The following is a 24,850-nucleotide window of genomic DNA, read 5'->3' on the forward strand; positions in this document are numbered from 1 at the left end:
CTGCACGTATCAAGTTACATAGAACAAGGCACTCTCAAAACTACTTCAATCATCACTCTTTAAGAGACAACTAAGAGTGAAATTTCTTAAAGATGTTCATTTTGTTTTGTAAATATTTAAATTACAAAGGCCAGCCAGGGTAGTAAGGGTTTCAAAGTTTCATTTAGAATTTCATTGCAATGATCTTATGACTTAATAAGTGTTTTCTTCCTTAAAATACCTGTTAAAGGCAGAATTTTGCTTCAGAAGTAAAAATGTTCTATGTTTTAGGGGGAAAATATGGGATTTTGTTGGATATAGATTAAACTTCCCTATACAATTGCTTGACATAAGTTCTAAATTGCAAACCGATGGTTCAATTTTCATGAAAAGTCTAGTAAAGTATTAACAGAACTATACTAAGAACTTCTTGAACTCAAGGATTATTTATTTTACATCCGCATCATACATCTGTGTCTAACATATAGGAAGTGCTCAAATGTGTTTATTAAATGAAGGATGAAAGGAAGGAATATGGGAGAACCTCTGATAAAATGAGTAGCAATATAAATACAAAAATGGCATAAACAGGAATGATAAAATATATATAATACATGGAAGATGATGCAATTCCCTTCAGACTCCAAACTTTTGAACATGTTCAGCATTCTTCAAAATCCAGGCCTATCTCAGTTTTGGCTAAAGTCCCATGATTCTTTCTTTATAATTCCCCCTCTATGCCTGTATTTCTCACCTTCTCATCAGACAGCCCTGTAGAACTTCTTCCATGTCCAGGGATCAAACTCCTGTCCCCTGCAATGGAAGTATGGAGTCCTAAATACCAGACCACCAGGGGATGCCCCTTCCCCTTCTGTGTCTAATCAATGCTTACGGACTCCTTCTGTTTCATATCCCTCCCTCCCACACTTAAGTCACTGGAAAAAATGAATTGCTCACTGCCCTCTTCTAAGTCACTTCATCTGTTGTTCATGAGGTTGGATTATTCTAGAACAATTTGCAGCACATGAAATTTGATTTCAAGCCTTCAATTGCCAGCCGGTCCCAATATGAACCATGCCCAGAGAATTGCTGAGATTATAAGGGATTACAAGGGACTTTAGGTTGGGCAGACAAGGGCCATCTTCACTTCACTGAGAAAGCCCAGGACTACTCATTCTCCTTCCACACTAAGAAGATGTTTTGAGCTCTGGGACCACAGCCAAGTGTGCGGCCTCCCCACACACTGCACACAGCTATCCCGCCCCCCCCACCATGGTCCTGCGAAAGAGAAGCCCACATCCTTCCCTGCTGGATCAAGTACCTTTCACTTAATCAGTTCCTGAAATGAGTTTCTCAGTGGGCTTCAACCGACAAGATGCAATCTGTGCAGGGATTTTCATCAAGAAGTTTTGACAAACACAAAGGAACTTTTGCTTCCCATCCCACTAAAAAACAAAAAACACCACCTAGGAATCAGAAACAAGTATATATAGATGTGTTTGGACTCTTTCAAGAAGACAAGAGTATCTGGCATATTTTTCTGTCCCTGTGGTAACAAAAATAAGCCATAAAATAACCTTTCAGTATATTATCCTTCCACATAATTTTTAACCAGCTGCATAGACAGATATCTGTTTTTCTCTAAAGTGTCAATGATCTTATTATGAAATTTATAACTCATCCACTCAAAAATAGATTTTAAACAACTACTCTAAATGCACTAATGACATTCACAAAATGTACACTGTGTAATGCACGTTGTGCTCAATGTTGGTGATAAGAGAGAGAAAAGAAGTATAGATCCCTAGCACCACAATGCATACAATCTGCTAGAACATTCCTGCAAGGAATGAACCATCCCTAGTGCTGGACCAAGAGTACAGGAGGCTGGGGCAAGAGCACCTCACCCAGATTTCCAGTTTTATAAACCAGTGCCTATAGGTAAATGGTGCTCAAGAAATGTTCATTTTATGAACTCAATCATTTTTCAAAGCTTAAGTAAAAAGTTTACATGATACATGTCTATCACCACTTGTTCCTCAAGATGGATGAACTCCCATCATGTGAGAGACATTTAAAAGGATGAAGCAGTTATAGAGATAATTTTCTTTATTCATTGTAGAATTAAACTCTGCTGCCTTGAGAATTAATACTTGTATTTAGGAGAGGAGGATATGTTATTTTGCATGTTAATAAATATTTTTTATTTTAAATTTCACACATTTCATTTAACATTACATCCAAACATTTCACAAAGGGATATCTACTATGCAAAACCATATATTCGACACATTATCATTTCTGTACAGAAGTGTAAGTATGACATTACTTTTTGCCACTAAGTTGCTTTTTAGTAAGTCTCACAGGAAGAGAAACATTTAGTAAAAAAAAAAAAAAAGATCATACAGCAGGCCTGTGCAATCATACAACAAAAGACAGCCTGAAGAAAGAACAAAGTAATGAGGTTACCTCCATTGTCTCCCAAAGCATGAAAGAATCACATTGACTTAAGCCCAAATCTCACCATTTACTTTCTAGACTTCATGGAGAATAAGCAATACCAGTGGAGAGATGTCACCGGTGTCAGAAGGATGGCCAGGCCAGGTCCCTTAATTCCCAGGAGTGAGCCTGGCATGCCCACCACCATTCAGGCGTAAGTAGGTTTTATGACCAGTCATGTGGATCTTTGGAATCATTCATCTCTAGGTTGATTATGGTTTTGTGATGGGAATGTGATGAGTCTCCAAGCAAATGAAACCTGCAGATTGAAGCTGAGGCATCCTAAAAGGCTTGCATGCTAGAGGTTAGAAGATAACCCACATCAGGTGGGGGTGAGCAGGGGATGTCGGTTGGCAGTGGAGAAAACTGACTCCAAAACATGGGTGCTCCCAAAAGTAGACTAACTGGTATATGGGAGAAATGAGATAAAAAAATAAACTTAAATTTCCCTGTTTTCTTCTCCTACACTTTGCTTCCCTATACATACCACTAAATTTGAAGAAAATCTGATGAAGTTGTAGGAGTTGTGATGTGAAAAAATGGAAGCAATTTGAAGGCATTACACACCACAACAGATTCTCTGCTGGTTCTTCTGGTGAAGAACAGTATGTGTTTAGGGACCTGGGTCTGAAAGCTCCAGCCAGTGACCAGTCATAAAGGAAAAAGTTTTCCATGATGCAACTAACAGCAGTATAGGCGGACGGGTGAGACTAGGAGTGGCTTCACACCACACACTCAGGAGGAAATTGAGAGAGTCCCTCCCATGCACCCTCAATACACCCCGAGGAAAGGAGGGAGAGGTGGATGATTACTTATTCTAATTTACTGTGAGCAAAATTCACTTTTCTGTCTCTCTGCTCCTACTTACTGTTACAAATGACCCTACCTGACTCCTACACTAGCTCTATTGGTAGGTCATATGTACTTCTGAAAGAGGATATTCACTCGGGGTATTAAAGAATATGTATAACAGATTCTGCTCTGTGTAAGTGTGGCAATAAATAGCCTCGAATTTACTGTTATAGAAATAAAGTTGCTACTTCAGAATTCATATTTCTTCAGAAATATTTTTAGTTAATTAAAGAGCTGGTGGAATTACTTTACTTCCATTCAGGGAAAGTTGGCACCTACATCATTGTATTTACCAGTTCATATTAATATTATTCAGACAGAAGAAGAAAGTTGGCACTCAACTACGTCTTTAACTAGAAATTCATTTTGTGCGTTGAAAATTTATTATACTATTCAAAAGTGCTAACAAAAAATGTCTACACCAAGCTAAGTAGAAGAGAATAGAGAAAATTGGACTCAAGTTTTTTTTTTTTTTCTAAATCATGATACCGTCTTCTGTTTAATGTATTTTTTAACCAGTAACTCAGACTCTGGAGGGTGGGAGGAGGCTATGTTTGAAATACTCTCCCATCCTTGGCTTGTCTCCAGTATTTTGTCTGAATCTATAGAAGGACCAAGGGGCTTGAGTCATCTCAGTATGGTAGAGAAGCAACCCCCATGACCACTTGGCACATACTGAATGTCTTCTGGATTCTCTGCAGATTCACAAATCAGATCTTGTCCCTGGACAGTGATTACTTAGATACAGTTACACTGCAGTATCCAGAAGGAACTGTTTCTGGAACTAAGTAATGATTAAGGGAGAGGAACTGCAATGAAGTGACCAAATGTAATATTGTCCCTTCCTAGAAACAAAGACAGGGCATCCATAGGAACAGAGGTTTGGCTGCATGTTCTGTGTGATAGTTGGGGAACATGGATCCTCTGCTGATGACTTCTATTTCCTTCAGTTCAGTTCAGTTCAGTTCAGTCACTCAGTCATATCCAACTCTTTGCGACCCCATGGACTGCAGCAAGCCAGGTTTCTCTGTCCACCACCAACTCCTGGAGCTTGCTCAGACTCATTTCCATCAAGTCAGTGATGCCACCCAACCATCTCATCCTCTGTCGTCCCCTTCTCTCCTGCCTTCAATCTTTCCCAGCATCAGGGTCTTTTCCAGTGAGTCAGTTCTTCACATCAGGTGACCAAATTTTGGAGCTTAAGCTTCAGCATCAGTCCTTCTAATGAATATTCAGGACTGGTTTCCTTTAGGATGGACTGGTTGGATCTCCTTGCAGTCCAAGGGATTCTCAAGAGTCCTCTCCAACACTGCAGTTCAAAAGCATCAGTTATTCAGTTCTCAGCTTTTTTATGGTCCAACTCTCACATCCATACATGACTACTGGAAAAACCATAGCACTGACTAGACAGATCTTTGTTGGTAAAGTAATGTCTCTACTTTTTATTATGCTGTCTAGGTTGGTCATATCTTTTCTTCCAAGGAGAAAGAGTCTTTTAATTTCATGACTGCAGTCACCATTTGCTGTAACACTGGACAAGATGGTGGAGTAGAAGGACTTGAGTTCATCTTCTCTTGATAGAATTCCAAAATTTCAACTCACTGCTGAACAACCATCAGTTGTTCATCAACAGGAGAATGTTGGATCCCACCAAAAAAGATATCCCATGTCCAAGGGCAAAAGAGAAGTCCCAACAGAATGGTAGGAGTGGCAAAATCATGTTGAGAATCAAGCCCCATATCCACCAGAGATGCTTGGAGGGCTCAAATAAAGACGTGTGTATACCAGGATCCAGAGAATACACAGAGACTGAGCCAGACCTGCCTTTGAGTGTTTGAGTGTCTCCTGTGGAGACATGGGTCAGCAGTGGCCTGCCCTGGGGACAGGAGCTCTGACTACAGCAGACTTGGGTCATGCCATGTGTGGCATAAGCCCTCTTGGAGGAGGTCGCCAATAGCCCCACCATTGGGCCACCGAGCAGACAACCCACAAACTACAGAACAATTATACTAAAGAAATTGTCGCACTCTTAAGAAAGTTCTAGGACCCACGGCAGACTTCCCATCCTGGGGATCTGGCAAAGGACTGAGAACCCCTGGGGAATTTGACTTTGGGGGCCAGTGGGATTTGATTACAAAACTTCCACAGGATTGGGGAAATAGACTCTTGGAAGGCACAAACAAAACCATGTGTGCAGCCGGAGCCAGAAGAAAAGAGCAATGTCCTCACAAGAGACTGAGCCAGACTTTCCTGTGCGTGTCCAGGAGTCTCTGGTGGAGGTGTGGGTGGACAGTGGCTTGCGGTGGGGTCAGAGGCACTGAATACAACAGTGTGCTTCAAGTCCTTTTGAAGGAGGTGCCATCACCCCTACCGCAGCTTGACCTCAGGCCAAACAACAGGGCAAGATCATAGTTCAGCCCATTAATAGAAAATTGGATTAAAATTTTACTTTAATCTTTAATGGCGCTGCCCATCAGAAGAAGAAACAGTTTCCCCCACAGTCAGTCTCTCCCATCAGGAAGCTTCCATAAACCTCTATCTTTATCCTTCAGAGAGCATACAGAATGAAAACCACAAGCACAGAAAACTAACCAAACTGATCACATGGACCACAGCCTAGTCTAATGAAGCTATGAACCATGCCATGTAGGGCTACTCAAGACAGACGGGTCATGGTGGAGAGGTCTGACAAAACGTGGTCCCCTGGAGAAGGGAATGGCAAACACCTCAGTATTCCTGCCTTGAGAACTCCATGAACATTATGAAAAGGCAAAAAGATATGACACTGAAAGACAAACTCCCCAGGTTGGTAGGTGCCCAATATGCTACTGGAGAAGAGTGGAGAAATAACTCCAGAAAGAATGAAGAGATGGAGCCAAAGCAAAAACAATGCCCAGCTGTGGATGTGACTGATGATGGAAGTAAAATTCAATGCTGTAAAGAATACTGCATAGGAACCTGGAAGGTTAGGTCCATGAATCAAGGTAAATTGGAAGTGGAGATAGCAAGAGCTGAACATCAAAACTTTAGGAATCAGTGAACTAAAAAGGACCAGAATGGGCTAATTTAAGTCAGATGACCATTATATCTACTACCTTGGGCAAGAATCCATTAGGAGAAATGGAGTGGTCATCATAGTCAACAAAACAGTCTGAAATGCAGTATTGGGGTGCAGTTTCAAAAATGACAAAATGATCTGTTTGTTTCCAAGGCAAACCATACAAATTCACAGTAATCCAAGTCTATGCCCCAACCACTAAAGCCAAAGAAGAAGTTGAACCGTTCTATGATGACCTACAAGACCTTCTAGAAATAATATCCCCCAAAAATGTCCTTTTCGTTATAGGGTACTGGAATGCAAAAGTAGGAAGTCAAGAGATACCTGGAGTAATAGGCAAACTTGACCTTGGAGTACAAAATGAATGAGGGCAAAGGCTAATGCATTGGTCATAGCAAACACCCTCTTCCAACAAAATAAGAGATGAGTCTACACATGTGCATCACCAGATGGTCAATACCGAAATCAGATTGATTATATTCCTTGCAGGCAAAGATGGAGAAGCTCTATACAGTCAGCAAAAAAAAGACTGGGAGTTGACTGTGGCTCAGATCATGAACTCCTTATTGTCAAATTCAGACTTAAATTGAAAAAGTAGGGAAAACTACTAGGTTATTTAGGTATGACCCAAATAAAATCCCTTATGATTACACAGTGGAAGTGACAAATAGATTCAAGGGATTAGATCTGATAGACAGAGTGTCTGAAGAACTATGCATGGAGGTTTGTGACATTCCACAGGAGGCAGTGATCAAGACCATCCCCAAGAAAAAGAAATGCAAAAAGGCAAAATGGTTGCCTGAGGAGGACTTACAAATAGCTATGAAAAGAAGAGAAGCGAAAGGCAAAGGAGAAAAGGGAAGATATACCCATTTGAATGCAGAGTTCCAAAGAATAGCAAAGAGAGATAAGAAAGCCTTCCTCAGTGATCCATGCAAAGAAATAGAGGAAAACAATAGAATGGGAAAGAGTAAAGATCTCTTCAAGAAAATCAGAGATACCAAGGGAACATTTCATACAAAGATGGGCAGAATAAAGGACAGAAACAGTATGGTCCTAACAGAAGCAGTAGATATTAAGAAGAGGTGGCAAGAATACAGAGAAGAACTATATGAAAAAGATCTTAATGACCCAGATAACTATGATCATGTCATCACTCATCTAGTGTCAGACATACTGGAATGCGAAGTCAGGTGGGCCTTAGGAAGCATCACAATGAACAAAGCTAGTGGAGGTGATGGAATTCCAGTTGAGCTATTTCAAATCCTGAAAGATGATGCTGTGAAAGTGCTGCACTCAATATGCCAGCAAAACTCAGCAGTGACCACAGGACTGGAAAAGGTCAGTTTTCATTCTAATCTCAAACAAAGGCAGTGACAAAGAATGTTCAAAGTACCACACAATTGCACTCGTCTCACACACTAGCCAGAGAAGGAAATGGCAACCCACTCTAGCGTTCTTGCCTGAAGAATCCCAGGGATGGGAGAGCCTGGTAGGCTGCTGCCTATGGCGTTGCACAGAGTTGGACACGACTGAAGTGACTTAGCAGCAGCAGCAGGACACACTAGCAAAGTAATGCTGAAAATTCTCCAAGTGAGGCTTCAATAGTACCTGAACCAAGAATTTCCAGATGTTCAAGCTGGATTTAGAAAAGGCAGAGGAACCAGAGATCAAATTGCCAACATCCATTAGATCCTCAAAAAAGCAAGTTCCAGAAAAGCATCTACTTCTGCTTTATTGACTGTGCCAAAGCCTCTGACTGTGTGGACCACAACAAACTGTTGAACATTCTTAAAGAGATGGGAACACCAGACCACCTGACTTTCCTCCTGAGAAATATGTATGCAGGTCAGGAAGCAACAGTTAGAAGTTGACATGGAGCAACATGCAGAGTACATCATGCGAAATGCTGGGCTGGAGGAAGCACAAGCTGGAATCAAGGTTGCTGGGAGAAATATCAATAACCTCAGATATGCAGATGGCACCATGTTTATGGCAGAAAGCGAAGAAGAACTAAAGAGCCTCTTGATGAAAGTGAAAGAGGAGAGTCAAAAAGCTGGCTTAAAACTTAACATTTAAAAAAACGAAGATTATGTCATCCTGTCCCATCACTTCATGGCAAATAGATGGGGAAATAATGGAAACAATGACAGACTCTATTTTGTATATTTAATAGGAACAAAATTTATAAACTGGTAGTTGGAGGGAAGAAGGGTATTAACAGTTTGTTGTTGTAGTTTTTTCACTAAGTCATGGCCCACTCTTTTGTGACATCTTGGACTGTAGCCTGCCTGGCTCCTCTGTTCATGTGATTCCCCAGGCAAGAATACTGGAGTGGGTTGCCATTTCATTCTCCAGGGCATCTTCCCAAACTTGGGATTGAACCCACATATCCTGGGTTGGCAGGCAGAGGATTTACCACTGAGTCCCCTTGGAACTATTATATGATTGCAGCAAAAAGGCCCTGTTGAGGTTAGTGGTCATTGATTTATTGGGAAACCAGTCAACACCACCGTATTTTTCTCCCATCACACTGAGTCTTGCTGCCAACAGTCTAGAATTGAATCCAATCAAGAGGTTTTTGTATAGAACAAATAAAATAAGAGGGTTAGGGGAGTTTAGGAGGTATTCTGGGAGGTTATCATCTTGATGGTCTTTTTGCTGGATAAGGGGGGACATTTGGGCTTGAAAGAGAATGAAAACTAAAGGATTGATGGAGAGAAAGTCCTATAGGGAAGAGGGAGTGAGTTGGAAAGTTGAAAACGGACATATGTTTGAAATTAGATTCAAATGTGTACTGCAGTTATAATAATGTCTAAATACAACAATGGGTATTGGTAACTGTGGAAAATGGAGAAGAAAGAAGTGATAATTTGACTATGAATCTGAAGTTATTTTGTATCAAAACTACAAAATTACAATACAAAAACACTTTAAAGTGTTTGCAGCATATATAATAAAGGGCTAGTAAATTTATTAAATAAATGCATGCTTTAAATCAATAAAGAAAAGAAAAATATTTTAATAAAAATTGGCAAACACAGACTTTGGCAATTCTGAACATTTACCATGAAAATTAATAATAAACATTTGAAGAATTATTTAAGCAAATTAAGGTATCTGTCAAGTTGGCAAACATATTTGTAAATTATAACTCCCAACGTTGGCAGATTTATAGTAATAAAATCATTCTCATATAATGCTGATGAAATGTTAAATCAGAACAACTTCCTTGACTTTGGCAATCATTTTTATGAACCTCAAATATGTACATATCCTTTGACCCATGAATTCTGTGTCTAGGAATTTGTTCTCAGACACAATTAAAAATTTGTTTCAGATTTTTTGAGGTATAATTGGCACCTAACATTATATTTTTAGTTTTGGGTGTATAACATCATGATTTGATATTTGCATACACTGTGACATAATTACCATGAAAAGTCTAGTTAACATCCAACACCATACAGAGTTACAGAACTTTTCTTTTTTTGTGTGCCTGTGATAAAGACTTCTAAGATCAATTCTTTTAGAGATTTTTTAATGTGCAATGCAGTATTGTTAACTATAGTCTCCAGTCTGTTCATTACATCCTCATGACATTTATTTTAAGCTGGAAATGTGTATCTGATTGCTTTTATTTTGTGTTTTAATGATGAAGCATTGAAATCATCTTCAATGTTGAAAGCACCTTGCAGGACATGGTTATGTAAAGATTGATAGAATGAATTAGGAGGCCATCTTTGAGCATCAGCTTTAAATAAAGTTTAATAATAATAACCTTCATTAAAAAAGTACTAAGTAACAAAAGCAAGCTACAAAACTGTGAATACTCAGTTTGCTCCCCCAAATGATTATTTATGCTTGTATGTGTGTTTGGGGTATTATGCATGCAAAAAATTATATGCGTGAATCCTGGAAGGAAAGTCTTAGTAGTGCATATCTTTGGATGCCGGATGACTTAAAAATACTTTTCAACAGTATTTATGCTCCACCGCATACAGGAACACTCAGCTATAATTTATGAGAAGCAAAGATGACAAAATTAGAACAAGGGTGTGTTGACATCATTTGGGTTTCTGGATCCAGCTGCATAACTTCAGCTCCCCATTTGCCCTCCCTGCAATTGTATTAAATATACAAATATGTTACTCAAACTTTGTTTTTAATTATTTCATTTGCTTTTGGCTTTTCTATGTAGATTTAGTGGAGTTTTGTTTTTTTTTTTTTTTTTTTTTTTCACCATTTGAATCAAATTGGTAGAAAGAGATTAATATAATGGCTATTATGGAGCTATGAATTCTCAGTGCATAAACCTTTGTCCTAATTTCTTCCTATTTATTTATTATATATTCCTAGAGGGAACTGAGTATATCAAAATCTTATTGTCTATTGTTGCAGTTAAAAGAACCATGACATCATTATTCTGGAGACCAGCCAGCCATATAGGCAGACTTTGAAGATGTGTTTTACCATTTCAATGTTCAGGTCCTCAGTTTTGAAAGTCAAGAAACTGAATTTTTATTACTGAGTACGAGGTTCAGAAAGAACAATATCACCAGCCCAGGTTGGGTGCATGAGACAAGTGCTCGGGCCTGGTGCACTGGGAAGACCCAGAGGAATCAGGTGGAGAGGGAGGTGGGAGGGGGGACCGGGATGGGGAATACATGTAAATCCATGGCTAATTCATTTCAATGTATGACAAAAACCACTGCAATGATGTAAAGTAATTAGCCTCCAACTAATAAAAATAAATGGAAAAAAAAAAAGAAAGAACAATATCAACCTCAAGTAGGAATGCCAGTTGATGGAATATGGACTACTACCTTCATGCCAAATGAATGTTTCAAGGCATTTGATAAATTTGAGGAGTCAAATTCTTCTACATTCCTGGGCCATTACCTAAGCCTGAAGACATTTTTAATTCTCACAGCTGAGGACATCTAGTAAGGCATCTAGTAAGGTGAGACCAGGAATGCAGCTAAGCATCCTACATTGTATAAGATACACCCCCCCCCCATTCCTACCTATGATAAACAATGATTCAGCCCCAAAATGCAAAACGCCAAGATTTTATTTATTTTTTTTTCATTTATTTTTATTAGTTGGAGGCTAATTACTTTACAATATTGTAGTGGTTTTTGCCTTACATTGACATGAATCAGCCATGGATTTAATGTATTCCCCATCCCAGTCCCCCCTCCTGCCTCCCTCTCCATCCCATCCCTCTGGGTCATCCCAGTGCACCAGCCCTGAGCACTTGTCTCATGCATCAAACCTGGTCTGGTGATCTGTTTCACAATTGACAGTATACATGTTTCAATGCTATTCTCTCAGATCATCCCACCCTCGCCTTCTCCCACAGAGTCCAAAAGTCTGTTCTGTACATCTGTGTCTCTTTTTCTGTTTTGCATATAGGGTTATCGTTACCATCTTTTAAAATTCCATATATATGTGTTAGTATACTGTATTGGTCTTTATCTTTCTGAAAGCCAAGATTTTAAAACTCTGCAATAGAGGCAAACATTAGCCCACTGATGCCAGCAGTTCATCCCAACTGACCCCCTGTCTTCTTTCAGAGGAAATACTGCAGGTACATTAATACTTTTTTTTTTTTACCTTTATGCTCCCCATTTCTATCATCTGTGCTGATCATTTATCAACTCTTCATTCAGAAGCCTCCAACCAGGCTACAAACACAGCTCATTAAATTTTAGCTTTCTGGTCCCAAACATATTCCATTCCTGTATCCCTAAGATTGTAATCAAGTCAACTTAACTGGAGTTTTAAGATGTGGTCACTGTGCTTTACTCATGTAGAAAAGCTGAATCACGTGAGATATATATATATATATAAAAACAATATATATATTGTAGAAACTGTCAAATTGATTGTATCAGTTACTTTCCTTCTGACAGAGTTTTCTTCCTTAACTGAACCAATATTTGGCATTTTCAGACTTTAAATGTGTGTCAGTCTGTATATAAAATACTACTGCATTACCATTTCATAAGCATTTTTCTGAATTCTAGGGCAATTGAGAATTTTGTCAATAGTTTATTAACCACTCTGGCTATAATATTCTACACTCACTTCTCTATTAGCTTTTTTTTTTGTTTTGCTGTTTCTTATTGATGTACAGACATCTTTATATTTCCTGGAATCTAATTCTTTTTTCTGTTTTATATACCATTCAGTAACACTTCTTTATGAGAGCAGAACTCATGATTGGAAAAACATTTCAGATCATTTTTAGTCTAAGAAAATGTACCTGAGTGTGGTCTGCAAAAAAATGCTACTTCCTAATAGTTTAGTTTGGGCTTCCCTAGTGTACAAAAAAGATCTACACAACCCAGATAATAACGATGGTGTGATCACTCACCTAGAGCCAGACATCCTGGAATGTGAAGTCAGGTGGGCCTTAGAAAACATCACTACGAACAAAGCCAGTGGAGGAGATGAAATTCCAGTTGAGCTATTTCAAATCCTGAAAGATGATGCTGTGAAAGTGCTGCACTCAATATGCAAGCAAATTGGGAAAACTCAGCAGTGACCACAGGACTGGAAAAGATCACTTTTCATTCCAATCCCAAAGAAAGGCAATGCCAAAGAATGCTCAAACTACCACAGAATTGCACTCATCTCACACGCTAGTACAGTAATGCTCAAAATTCTTCAAGCCAGGCTTCAGCAATACGTGAACCGTGAAATTCCAGATGTTCAAGCTGGTTTTAGAAAAGGCAGAGGAACGGGAGATCAAATTGCCAACATCTGCTGGATCATCGAAAAAGCAAGAGAGTTCCAGAAAAAAAAAACCATCTATTTCTGCTTTATTGACTATGCCAAAGCCTTCGACTGTGTGGATCACAATAAACTGTGGGAAATTCTGAAAGAGATGGGAATACCAGACCACTGACCCACCTCTTGAGAAACCTGTATGCAGGTCAGGAAGCAACAATTAGAACTGGACATGGAACAACAGACTGGTTCCAAATAGGAAAAGGAGTATGTCAAGGCTGTATATTGTCACCCTGCTTATTTAACTTCTATGCAGAGTACATCATGAGAAATGCTGGGCTGGATGAAGCACAAGCTGGAATCGAGATTGCCAGGAGAAATATCAATAATCTCAGATATGCAGATGACACCTCACCTCAGATATGCAGAAAATGAAGAGGAACTAAAAAAGCCTCTTGATGAAAGTGAAAGAGGAGAGTGAAAAAGTCGGCTTAAAGCTTAACATTCACAAAACTAAGATCATGGCATCTGGGCCCATCATTTCATGGGAAATAGATGGGGAAACAGTGTCAGACTTTTATTTTTGGGGGCTCCAAAATCACCGCAGATGGTGATTGCAGCCATGAAATTAAAAGATGCTTACTTTAAAAGACACTTACTCCTTGGAAAGAAAGTAATGACCAACCTAGATAGCATATTAAAAAGCAGAGACATTACTTTGCCAACAAAGGTCCATCTAGTCAAGGCTATGGTTTTTCCAGTGGTCGTGTATGGATGTGAGAGTTGGACTGTGAAGAAAGCTGAGCACCAAAAACTTGATGCTTTTGCACTGTGGTGTTGGAGAAGACTCTTGAGAGTCCCTTGGACTGCAAGGAGATCCAACCAGATCCAACTCATCCTAAAGGAGATCAGTCTTGGGTGTTCACTGGAAGGACTGATGTTGAAGCTGAAACTCCAGTACTCCAGCCACCTCATGTGAAGAGCTGACTCATTGGAAAGACCCTGATGCTGGGAAAGATTGAGGGGCATGAGGAGGAGGGGACAACAGAGGATGAGATGGGTGGATGGCATCACCGACTTGATGAAGCTGAGTTTGAGTAAACTCCAGGAGTCAGTGATGGACAGGGAGGCCTGGCGTACTGGGATTCATGGGGTCGCAAATAGTCGGAGATGACTGCGCATCTGTACTGAACTGAACTGAGTGACTCAGTGGTGAAGAATCTGCCTGCCAACACAAGAGACATGGATTTGATCCCTGGGTTAGGAAGAACCCTGGAGAAAGAAATAGCAACACACTCCCGTATGCTTGCCTGGGACAAAGGAGCCTAGCAGGCTACAGTCCAAGGAGTCACAAAAGAGTTGGACAAAGCATAGTGAGAAAAGAACACAAACAGTCTAGTTTATTAATTTCATAAAAGCAAAGATAATCATCAAAGGTCTTCTGTTTCAGTATCTTTTCACTTTTGATAAATATTTTCAAAAAATACCATTTTTTAGTTTCATATATGTTTATGTCAAGGTCCCTTTATCTGTTCTTTATTTTACATTTGAATTTGAATCAAAATACAGGTATTCTGTAATAAGTTCATCAATTATTACTTATATTTATTACCATTTAGGATAGTCATACATGTTTTCACCTAATGACTTGGAAGTAGATGGTGATGTTATTTGCTGGTGTTTATCTTTGCTATGGGAAAACTACAACAGAGATTTGTTTTATTTTATACAGAGATGAGTAGCATGTCTCTCATTTACTTTTTCAGCAAATATTTATTGCATTTCCATTGGTGAAGAGTGGTGTTCTTAAGTACAGGGTATACACTAGGACCCAAAACGCATTTAATTCCTGCCCTTCTGGAGCTGACTTGGTGGAGAGAGAAGCAAAGAATAAAGATGATAAATATGTAAAATGTTAGCTAGTGCCTAGGACAAAAGTTGAAGTCCCAAAGTGAATGTCAGTGTGGGAGATGACAGAGGAGAGTATGATTTTCTATAGAATCACCCAAAAAGCCTCATTGAAATGATATTCATGGAAAGACTGAAGGTTGTGGATATTTGGAATAAGAGCATCTCTATCGAAGAAAAAGCAGAATGAGAACAAAAGGGCTGAAGTTTGATGTGTAGCCACATGGATGGCTAGAGGGGAGGGAACCAAGGGGAGAGAGGGACGGGAGGAGCCAGGTGAAGATGCCTCCTCTTGCTCTCCATTAAAGAGAGGAGTCTGTAGTAGAGAGTGACCACATCTGACTTCCAATTTAAAAGGGTAACTCCAGCTCCTGTCTCAAGAAATTTGGCCATGAGACAATGGCGTCGATAAGAGGAACAGTTAAGAATGGAGGTGTCTACACTTGCCTCCCCCTTCAGTTCTTCTTAATCCACTCTAAACAAATATTTGCCCTAATCCTTTGTCCGTTCAGGCTTCTCTAAATAATCTGGTAAAGAATCTGCATGTAATGCAGAAGACCCCGGTTCAATTCCTGGGTCAGACAAATCCACTGAAGGGATAGGCTACCCACTCCAGGATTCTTGGGCTTCCCTTGTGGTTCAGCTGGTAAAGAATCCACCTGCAATGAGGGAGACCTGGGTTTGATTCCTGGGTTGGGAAGATCCGCTGGAGAAGGGAAAGGCTACCAACTCCGGTATCCTGGTCTTGAGAATTCCATGGACTCTATAGTCTGTGGGGTCACAAAGAGTCGGACATGACTTTCTTTTTGTCCACTAAGGGTAACCATAACTTCCACACGAGTAAATTCAGTGCTCAGTTCTAGGTCCTCATCTTAATTGACTTCTCAGTACCTTAAATACGAAGCAGGATCCTGTGGGGCTCCTGGTCACAAAAGGCTTCCTGTGTCCCCTACTTCTTGATTACAGAAAGTAAGCTTCATTCAGCCTCCTTGACCTTCCCTGAGTTCCAACAAGCAAGTTCAAGCAGCTGTGATCAGGAAAGGGAGGGGATGCTAAAACAAAGGAGGAGTAGGCAAAAACAGTAGTTCAGCCTGGGGGCAGGGTCCTGATTCCCCCTCAAACGGTACACACAGCAGTATCTTTAAGCTGGTCTGCAGATGCTGAAACCCTCACCACGTGGGAAACGTTAACTGTATGCTGTCCACAAGCACTTAGACCCCATACTGGTTGGAACCAAGTTGATGATGCTAACTCCCAAATACCTCAACACCAACCAATCAGAAAAGCGTCCATGAGCTGGTCATGCCCTCTTTGAATTCTTATTATACATTTCCTTACTATCCACTCCAGGGTAGGACACACAGCTTTGAGGGCATTAGCCTGTTGTGGTCCACTTTGCTTGGCAAAGCAATAAAGTTTTTTTTAATTCACCCAAAACTCTGTCTGTAAGATTTAACTCAGTGCCAGGGTACGGAAACCAGATTCATCTTCAACTCTTTAATCTCATTAATGCACTTTTTCACATGTCTTCCAGGATGTCACAGTTTCTTCATTTACCTCCTGATTCACCTACTTACTCTTCCTTCTCAGCCCCATTCATTTTTCCTCCCCTCGTCCCCAGACACTGCATGTGCAAAATCACAGGGCTCATTTGTCATCTTCTCTTCTTCATCTGCATCAACTCCCTGGATGATCTCAGCCAGTCTCCTGGCTATAAATACCACAGAAATGCTGACAGTTCCCGATTCCTATTTTTACTGAGAATGTTATTGAATTTAAACCTTATACACCTAATGATCTATGATGTTCCTCCTCAGGCAAGCCCATTCTTCCAGTTGTTTAGGTTAAAACCTTCAAATCTGAAATTAGGGCCAGAAAGCCAAGCTACAGATATTAATGTGATAGTTATCACAAATAATTTTCAATGATTTTCCCTAAAAATCATGTCTTAATTTGTGTTTAACAGTCATGTAAAGGGTTCCTTCTGTTTTTAAATAGACACTTCAGTACAAATGTAATTCTTATCTCCATCGTAACTACAACCTGTTCCACCTGAGTATTTGTTACTGAGTCTGTCCACGTGGATAGTCAAATTATTAGCTCAATTCAGTTTAAAATAAATTGATTGATAAAACAATTTAAACTTTTCTATGGGTACTGAGATTCAGTTGCACAGAAATGACAATAATTTTACCAAAGTAACTTTTCCAGAAGATTTCCTTTCCCACCCACATAAATATATAAAGAGGAAGCTTCTGGGCCAGTTCTTCCTACTGCAAAGTAGAAAGATGGCAGGTTTCCAATGTGTGTGAATAGTGTAAGTGGTAAGCCTGGATGATGTAGGGACAAAATCAACTCTTTAAGTCATCATATTTTTCATGGCCTACACATCTTTCTGGCATCCACACATCTTGATTTCATTTTAACCATTTTTTAAAGCCATTTACAAAATAAAATTGTAAAGCTCTTACAAAGAAATATTGAGAAAAATAAATCCAGATATAAACAGTACGTCTGTAGGACTGTTACAGAGGCTCCAATTATAATGAAAACAACGTTTTTAAGCTTTCTTGCGTTATGAGCATAATGCTCCCAGTATTTCAGAAGCCAGGGGTATATTTATAATGGTCTTGGCCTCACTATGCCAAATCCTTAGCATGTAAACTGAAGCCAGAAAATCGAGGATCCAAATGACACCAAGTAGAATGCCAACGCAAGTTTCTTTTCCATTCCCTAAAACATAAGAAGACTCAGAATTTAGGGAGATGAGTCCAGCCAAAAATACGCTTACCTTTCAATCTTCAAATGTGTGAAATAAAAAAAAAAGCATTTGGTCTCTATTTCTTGATTTAAATCTGCATTAAAAAAAGCACAGTTGAAATTATTTGAAAACGATTATATGGCAAAGAGGAAGCTTTACAAGAAGAAATTAAGCCAAAAGAAGACTTCCCCTCTTTCCTGCAAGATACAATAGAGGAAGCTTCCTGGTTTCAAAAAAAGAAAAAGAAAATAAACTGCAATTATATTAAAAGATGTAAAGATAAAAGTGCCAGAGCACAAAATACTGCAATTATACCTGCCATCTGTAAATCTCAAGTGGTGACGGGACAAAATGAATGGATGATTGACAATAAACATTGAGAAACTGTGGTCTATTACTGAGTAAAATTAGCTCACTGAGAACCTTTCTTTCCACATAAATTGTAATGAGAGTATTGGTTTTCACACCTATGTGGTATTAGGCCATTTCACAAGCTCAAACATCCAAACTCTAGAACTTGAGCTATTTTTTCTTTTGTTTTCCATTTCAACTATTGATTTAGTACCAAGCCACCACCACAGTCTGTTTATTATTACTGAGGTGAAAAGCTATGAAGCTTTGAGTATTTCCTTTATAAATATCTTTCTTCCTAATAATACTAAAAGTTTCCTTAGCCTGGTTAGTTCCAAAGTATCTTCTAATCCCCAAATGTATTCTACTCTTTAATCTTGTGTCTATTGAGATTAATAAAGTTTCACCTGATGTGAAGAACTGACTCATTAGAAAAGACCCTGGTGATGGAAAAGTTTGAAGCAGAAGGAGAAGGGGACAACAGAGGATGAGATGGTTTGATGGCATCACTGACTCAAAGGACATGAGTTTCAGCGGGCCCCGGGAGTTGGTGATGGACAAGGAAGCCTGGTGTGCTGCAGTCCATGGGGTTTCAAAGAGTCGGACACGACTGAGTGACTGAACTAAACTGAACATGTTTATTTATTTATTTGGCTGTGCTGGGTCCTAGTTGTGGCATCCAGGATCTTTACTCTTCACTGTGGCGTGAAGGATCTTTAGTTTTAATATGAGAACTCTTAGCTGCAGCATGTGGGATCTAGTCCCAGGACCTAGGCCTCCAGCACTGGGAGTGTGAAGTCTTAGCCACTAGACAGCCAAGGAAGTCCAGAAACAATAAATTGATAAACATTCTGTCTAGCAGACATTGGCTTTTTTAAAATTGCAATTCAGGGATGCATCGATGTACACCTCCTACTGTGGAGGCATAATAATCAAATCTAACACCCAGTCAGACTCAGGAATCCCTCCAGGTTTCCCACACCAAGAGGCAGGGGGGTGTTTGTCCAAGCCTCCAGGCAAGTGAATGGACCTAACATGGTCTCCTTCAGAGCAAGTCACACCTCAGGATCACCTGTGTCCTCCAGGACCCTCTCCTCATCAGGGATTTCTCAGGGGTTTTTATGATTTAAAGGACAGCTTCTAAAGAGGGCAATGCTTAACGAGAAGACATAAATTAGGAGTTTGGGGCTGGCAGATACAGACAACCTATTATGTATTATATATGATATATATAATATATCATATGATTATATAATATAATATATAAATATTTAATATATAAAATATATAGTATATAATAATATAATATATACAATGTATAATTATATATAATATAATGTTAATGTATAATAATATATAATATATATTATATAACAACCTATATATGTATATATAAAACAATCTATGATATAGCACTGAGAACTATATTCAATATCATGTTATAACCTATAATGGAAAAGAATCTGAGAAATAACTGAATGACTTTGCTGTACTCCTGAAACTAACACAATGTTGTAAATTAACTATACTTCGATTTTAAAACTGCTTTAAAAAAAGAGAAGGGATGGGAATCACAGCCAAGGAATACAGGTGTCCTTTAGAAGCTACAAATGACCAATGTGGAAGTCAGGACTGCAGTCCCAAAGCTGTAAGGACCTGACTTCTGCTAACATCCTAAATGATCAAGGAAACTGAATCTCCCTTCAGTTTCCCTGGTGGCTCAGGCGGTAAAGCGTCTGTCCGCAATGCGGGAGACCAGGGTTCAATCCCTGGTTCAGGAAGATCCCCTGGAGAAGGACATGGCAACCCACTCCAGTATTCTTGCCTGGAAAATTCCATGGATGGAGGAGCCTGGTGGGCTACAGTCCGTGGGGTCGCAGAGTCGGACACAACTGAGCGACTTCACTTCCACTTCAGTTTAGTTCAGTCATTCAGTCGTGTCCAACTCTTTGCGACCCCATGAACTGCAGCATGTCAGGCCTCCCTGTCCATCACCAACTCCCGGAGATTACTGAAACTCGTATCCATTGAGTTCGTAATGCCATTCAACCATCTCATCCTCTGTCGTCCCCTTCTCCTCCTGCCTTCAATCTTTCCCAGCATCAGGGACTTTTCAAATGAGTCTGCTCCTTGCATCTAAGGCCTCTGAAAAGAAATGTAGCCTTGCCGACAACATCTTAATTTCAGCTTAGGGAGACCCTTGTTGAACTTGTAACCTATGGACCGGTAAGATAGTAAATTTGCGTTGTTTTAAGTCTCTAAAAATTAAGATGTACACTGTATTGGTGGTGTTTCCAAAACACACATTGATTGTGACCTTGCAAAGTTGGTTGTTCCTTGTTGTTCAGTTGCTAAGTCCTGTCTGATTCTTTGTGGCCCCATGAACTGCAGCACACGGGCTTCCCTGTCCTTCACTGTCTCCCAGAGTTTGCTCCAACTCGTGTCTATTAAGTCAGCCATGTCACCCAACAATCTCATCCTCTGTTGCCACCCTCTCCTCCTGCCCTCAATCTTTCCCAGCATCAGGGTTGTTTTTTTTCTTTTTCTTTTCTTCCCAATGAATCCTCTCTTCACAACAAGTGGCCAAAGTATTGGAGCTTCAGTTTCAACAACAGTCTTTCCAGTGAATATTCAGGGTTTATTTCCTCTAGGATTGCCTGGTTTGATCTCCTTGTTGATTTCATCTAGGATTGACTGGTTTTTTCTCCTTGCTGTTCAAGGGACTTTCAGTAGTCTTCTCTAGCAACACAATTCAAAAGCATCAATTCTTTGGCATGCAGCCTTCTTTATAGTCCAACTCTCACATCTGTACATGACTACTGGAAAAACCATTAGTTAGCTAATATTAGTCATTCAGTCATGTTCGTCTCTTTGCTACCCCATGGACTGTAACTGGCCAGTTTCCTCTGTCCATGGGATTTTCCAGACAAGAAAACTGGAATGGGTTGCCATTTCCTTCTCCAGGGTATCTTCACAATCCAGGGATCGAACACTGGTCTCCCTCACTGCAGGCAGACCCTTTACCATCTAAGCTACCAGAGAAGCCTAGCTTTGACTATACGGACCTCTGTTATCAAAGTGATGTTTTGGCTTTTTAATACACTGTCTATGTTTCTCATAGCTTTTCTTCCAAGGAGAAAAACTCTTCTAATTTCGTGGCTGCAGACACTGTCCATAGTGATTCTGGAGCCCAAGAAAATAAAATCTGCCACTGTTTCCATTTTTTCTTCATCTATTTCCTGTGAAGTGATGGAAGCAGATGCCAGCTTTTTCACTTCCCTCTTTCACCCTCACCAAGAGATTCTTTAGTTCATCTTCACTTTCTGTCATTAGAGTGGTATCATCTGCATATCTGAGATAGTTGATATTTCTCCCAGTAACCTTGATTCCAGCTTGTGGATCTTCCAGTTTGAAAATCCACAGGATGTTCTCTGAATATAAGTTAAATAAGCAGGGTGACAATATACAGCCATGATGTATTCCTTTTCCAATTGGGAGCCAGTCTATTGTTCCAGGTCTGATTCTGTTGCTTCTTGACCTGCGTACAGATTTCTCAAGAGGCAAGTAAAGTGGTCCAACATTCCCATCTCTATAAGAATTTTCCAGTTTGTTGTGATCCATACAGTCAAAGGCTTTGGCATAGTCAATAAAGCAGAAATATGCTTAATGTTGGCTATTTGATCTCTGGTTCCTCTGGCTTTTCTATATCCAACTTGTATATCTGGAAGTTCTTGGTTCACATACTATTGAAATCTAGCTTGAAGGATTTTGAACATTGCCTTGGTGGTATCTGAAATGAGCACAAGTGTATGGTAGTTTGAACATTCTTTGGCATTGAAATGAAAACTGATCTTTTCCAGTCCTGTGGCCATTGCTGAGTTTTCCAAATTTGCTAGCATATTGAGTATAGCACTTTAGTAGCATCATCTTTTAGGATTTGAAATAGCTCAACTGGAATTCCATCACCTTCACTAGCTTTCTTCGCAGTGATGTTTCCACTTGACTTCACACTCCAGGATGTCTGGCTCTAGGTGAGTGATCACACCATCGTGGTTATCTGGGTCATTAAGACCTTTTTTGGGACGGTTATTCTGTGTATTCTTGTTACCTCTCCTTAATAATTTCTGCTTCTGTTAGGTCCTTGCCATTTTTTGTCCTTTATTGTGTCCACCTTTGCATGAAATGTTCCCTTGGTATCTGTGATTTTCTTGAAGAGACCTCTCGTCTTTCCCATTCTATTGTTTTCCTCTATTTCTTAGCACTGGTCACTTAAGAAGGCTTTCTTATCTCTCCTTGGTATGCTCTGGAACTCTGCATTCACTTGGGTATATCTTTCCCTTTCTCCTTTGCGTTTCACATCTCTTCTTTCTCACTATTTGTTAGGCCTCCTCAGACAACCACTAGGTCATGTTGCATTTCTTTTGCTTAGGGATGATTTTGGTCACCAGAAGAACAGTACAAAAAAGATCTTCATGACTCAGATAATCACAGTGGTGTGATCATTCACCTAGAGCCAGACATCCTGGAATGTGAAGTCAGGTGGGCCTTAGAAAGCATCACTATGAACAAAGCTAGTGGAGGTGATGGAATTCCAGTTGAGCTATTTCAAGTCCTGAAATATGATGCTGTGAAAGTGCTGCACTCAATATGCAAGCAAATTTGGAAAACTCAGCAGTGGCCACAGGACTTTTACAGGTCAGTTTTCATTCCAATCCCTAGGAAAGGCAATCCCAAAGAATGCTCAAACTACTGCACAATTGCACTCATCTCACATGCTAGTAAAGTAATGCTCAAAATTCTCCAAGCCAGGCTTCAGCAATACGTGAACCGTGAACTTCCAGATGTTCAAGCTGATTTTAGAAAAGGCAGAGGAACCAGAAATCAAATTGCCAATATCCACTGGATCATCGAAAAAGCAAGAGAGTTCCAGAAAAACATCTATTTCTGCTTTATTGACTACATCAAAGCCTTCGACTGTGTGGATCACAATAAACTGTGGACAATTCTGAAAGAGATGGGAATACCAGACCACCTGACCTGCCTCTTGAGAAACCTGTATGCAGGTCAGGAAGCAACAGTTAGAACTGGGCATGGAACAACAGACTGGTTCCAAATAGGAAAAGGAGTACATCAAGGCTTTATATTGTCATCCTTCTTATTTAACTTCTATGCAGAGTACATCATGAGAAATGCTGGGCTGGATGAAGCGCAAGCTGGAATCAAGATTGCCGGGAGATATATCAATAACCTCAGATATGCAGGTGATACCACCCTTATGGCAGAAAGTGAAGACGAACTAAAAAGCCTCTTGATGAAAGTGAAAGAGGAGAATGAAAAAGCTGGCTTAAAGCTTAACATTCAAAAAACTAAGATCATGGCATCTGGTCCCATCACCTCATGGGGAATAGATGGGGAGACAGTGGAAACAGTGTCAGACTTCATTTTATTGGGCTCCAAAATCACTGCAGATGGTTATTGGAGCCATGAAATTAAAAAGATGCTTACTCCTTGGAAGGAAAGTAATGACCAACCTAGATAGCATATTAAAAAGCAGAGACATTACTTTGCCAACTAAGGTCCATCTGGTCAAAAGGCTATGGTTTTTCCAGTGGTCATGTATGGATGTGAGAGTTGGACTGTGAAGAAAGCTGAGTGCTGAAAAATTGATGCTTTTGAACTGCGGTGTTGGAGAAGACTCTTGAGAGTCCCTTGGACTGCAAGGAGATCCAACCAGTCCATCCTAAAGGAGATCAGTCCTGGGTATTCACTGGAAGGACTGATGCTGAAGCTGAAACTCCAGTACTTTGGCCATCTGATACAAAGTGTTCACTCGTTGGAAAAGACCCTGATGCTGGGAGGGATTGGGGGCAGAAGGAGAAGGGGACGACAGAGGATGAGATGGTTGGATGGCATCACTGACTCGATGGACATGAGTTTGAGTAAACTCCGGGAGTTGGTGAGGGACAGGGAGGCCTGGCGTGCTGAAAGTCATGGGGTCACAAAGAATCGGACACGACTGAGTGACTGAACTGAACTGAACTGACTGAATGATTTCAAATCAGTCTCTTATCTAGCTCAGTGAAAGGAATTTGATGTAAAGATAATTAGGATCAATTATTAAACCCTGAAAGATTCACAGGACATGGAAATGCTGCTTTTTGCTGGATCATATTCGCTTCCTATGGAAGCCCTTTTTTCCTAAAGTGGGAACATTTCAATTCTTCCCTTCTTTCATTTGGCTGTTACCTACTTCCCTTGCCTTGATAGAGTCCTTTCTCTACAGTTCCATCCTGATATTAATACTTATCCCTAATTCTACTTTTTAAAATTATTTTTGCAGTTTCACAAATCTAAAAGACCTTGTGAAAATATATTAGAAGGCAATAGGAATCCTTATTCATAAAATGAGAAACTCACAGATTACTTATTTTAGAAGCAACCATATACAGTCAACATTCTCATCTTTTCTTGTTACAGCTTGGCTTGGCTTATCCTAAGAAAATTCAGAATCCTCTTTCATATGACCTAGTATTTTCTCTTCACTTAAGCAGTATTACTCCTGATTACTAGGGGTTTGATCCATTAATAGCTCAGTTGGTAAATAACTTGCCTGCAGTCTAGGAAACCACCTGCAGGGCAGATGACCTGGGTTTAACCCCTGGGTCCAACAGATTCCCTGAAGAAGGAAATGGTAATGTCCTAAT

Source organism: Odocoileus virginianus, chromosome 27 (genome assembly GCF_023699985.2).
Source record: "Odocoileus virginianus isolate 20LAN1187 ecotype Illinois chromosome 27, Ovbor_1.2, whole genome shotgun sequence".
In the NCBI taxonomy this organism is placed as follows: Eukaryota; Metazoa; Chordata; class Mammalia; order Artiodactyla; family Cervidae; genus Odocoileus; species Odocoileus virginianus.